This window comes from Arachis ipaensis, chromosome B10, assembly GCF_000816755.2.
Source record: "Arachis ipaensis cultivar K30076 chromosome B10, Araip1.1, whole genome shotgun sequence".
NCBI classification, from domain to species: domain Eukaryota; kingdom Viridiplantae; phylum Streptophyta; class Magnoliopsida; order Fabales; family Fabaceae; genus Arachis; species Arachis ipaensis.
The window spans coordinates 22,247,955-22,250,360 of record NC_029794.2 but is presented as its reverse complement, the minus strand read 5'-3'; the positions used below and the strand labels follow the sequence as shown (position 1 = coordinate 22,250,360).

General features: G+C 28.1%; 1 pseudogene; it reads right to left on the bottom strand.

Moving 5' to 3' along the window:
• LOC107620424 lies at positions 1,540 to 2,112 on the bottom strand (annotated as a pseudogene).

Below are 2,406 nucleotides of genomic sequence, written 5' to 3'. Positions count from 1 at the left end.
ATCATCAATGACACCAAGCTTTATTCGATACCTGCTTAAAAAAATAACATAAAAAAAGTTAAATATAGACTTATTCAATATCTAATCCAATGTACATAGACCTTATTTAAAAAAATAAATAAATAACCTTGCAGTCATGGATAAAAGGATATTAGTAGAAAACTCGCGTCTTCATCGAGCCAAATCATCTCAATTGAGTATGGTAATGGAGAATTTTTGTAACTTGATAGTGTCCATAACCGTATCACTCGTATACGTACACACAAATTGTCGATTGTAGGATTGATGTCAGCAATTTTGTGAATACCAGCCATTGGAATAAGTAGGGAGATTTTGGATATATGTAAAGAAAGCGATTGATGTACTTTAAATTGTGGTGCTTTACCTCTCTCATAACTTATTCTTTTATAGTTTCATCATAACTAAATTTTTTTAAATTTGGTTGACTTCAATTTAAAATTTAAAAAATAACAAACTAAGTAAAATAACCCAAACTTAAAATTTGAAAATAACAACCTAAACAAATAATAATTTAAAAATTCTAAATTAACGTAAATCTTTATTTATAGTAATATTAGTATGTAACAACCGAAGAATAATTAATGTAAATTTTTTTAAAACTCTAAATTTATTTAAAAGAATTTATGTAGCTGCAATTTAAAAAAAATCAACAAAATTTTAAAAAATAATACTAAAAAGAATTAATAGATTTTTAAAAAATAATGTTAAAATATAAAAAAGAACAATCTAAGTAAAATTTAAATAATATTTAAAAAATAACAACTTAAATAAAATAATTTAAAATTTAAAAAATAACAACCTAAGTAAAATAACCCAAACAAATAAAATAATTTAAAATTTGAAAAATAACAACATAAGTAAAACAACCCAAAATTAAAATTTGAAAATAACAACCTAAGCAAACAATAATTTATAATTTATAAATATAAATCTAAAAATTTCTAGTGACGACACGTAAGCAAATAAACTCCCAGACTCAACGTATGAGTGCCACGTCAGCAAATGAGCTCCCCATTTGTATTACTACTAGTGTTAAACCCGTGCGATGCACGGGCTTATATTTAAATTTGATAAGTTAAATTAAAAATAATATTTTATAACCATATATTTTTTAAATTTAGTATAACACTATCATCGTTGTTATATAATAAACGTGTTAAATATGTTGTTTTATCTTTATTCAAAGTAAAATATAAATAGAAGAGTTTGAAGTTTATAATATTCTTGAACCAAAAGGAGGGAGACATAAAAAAATAAGAACATATATAACTGTAATAATAGCATGTTAATTTTATCCTAAATTTTATATCAAAAAGCTAATAAAAATTTATCGACAACCTAGTATCTTACTAACTTCATTAGAAAAGCAATTGGCATAGGATGTTGTGCTCCTTATTACACATTTCATTTCAAATTTGAAAAAAGAGTTATAGATAAATTAGTTATATCTATAGTAAATATTTGTACAAAAGTGTAAATCATAACATGCTATTAAAATGAAAATAATATTATTCTTACCTAATTATTAAAAACCTCTTTGAATACGACATTTGTTGTTGATGACTTTTGATTGCCATCTTCGTCTAGAATTAAAACCCTGAGGCCACTACGACTCTTAACTCTTGACAAAGCAACATAAAGTTGTCCATGGGTGAACACTGATTTTGGCAAATAAAGCCGTACATTTGATAATGATTGACCCTAACTCATGTTAATGGTCATTGCAAAGCATACTGTTAATGAAAATTGTCTCCGTTGGAACTTAAATGGCAATCCTGAATCTGAAGGGATCAAGTTCATTCTTGGAATGTACACTTTATCTCCAATATTTCTACCGATCACTACCGTCGCTCCAATTACGTTTCTGTCAAGTTCGTTAACTATTAATCTTGTCCCGTTGCATAAACCTGAAGTCTAGTCTATGTTTCGCAGTAGCATTACAGCGACTCCTGACTTCAAAGTCAACTTGTGATTGGGTAGTCCCAAACATTTGATGTCATTTAGGAACTCTGGTGTGAACCACTCTTGTTGTACATCTTCATTCTTATCAGCTTGACATGTTGTGTCAGAGCTCAAATACTCCTTTTCCATCCCTGGAAAGATTGTCAAGACAAATCGTTTACCTTCTCGACACTCTCAAGCGTGGGTGCAAGAATTTCCCTACTCTAAAAATATCTGTAATCTGACATGTTTTACAACAAATTTGGATATGCAAAGTCTACCAAATGAGAGAGAAGGTCATCAGTAGTTGTAATCAATAGATCATCTAGAATTTCAACTTCTGATTCATCACCAACAACAGAGCCAATATTTCTATTTCCAACATCAAGTATCCAATTAGCAAATCTCTTCATTTCACCTTCATCTTGATCCGAAGAAGACATT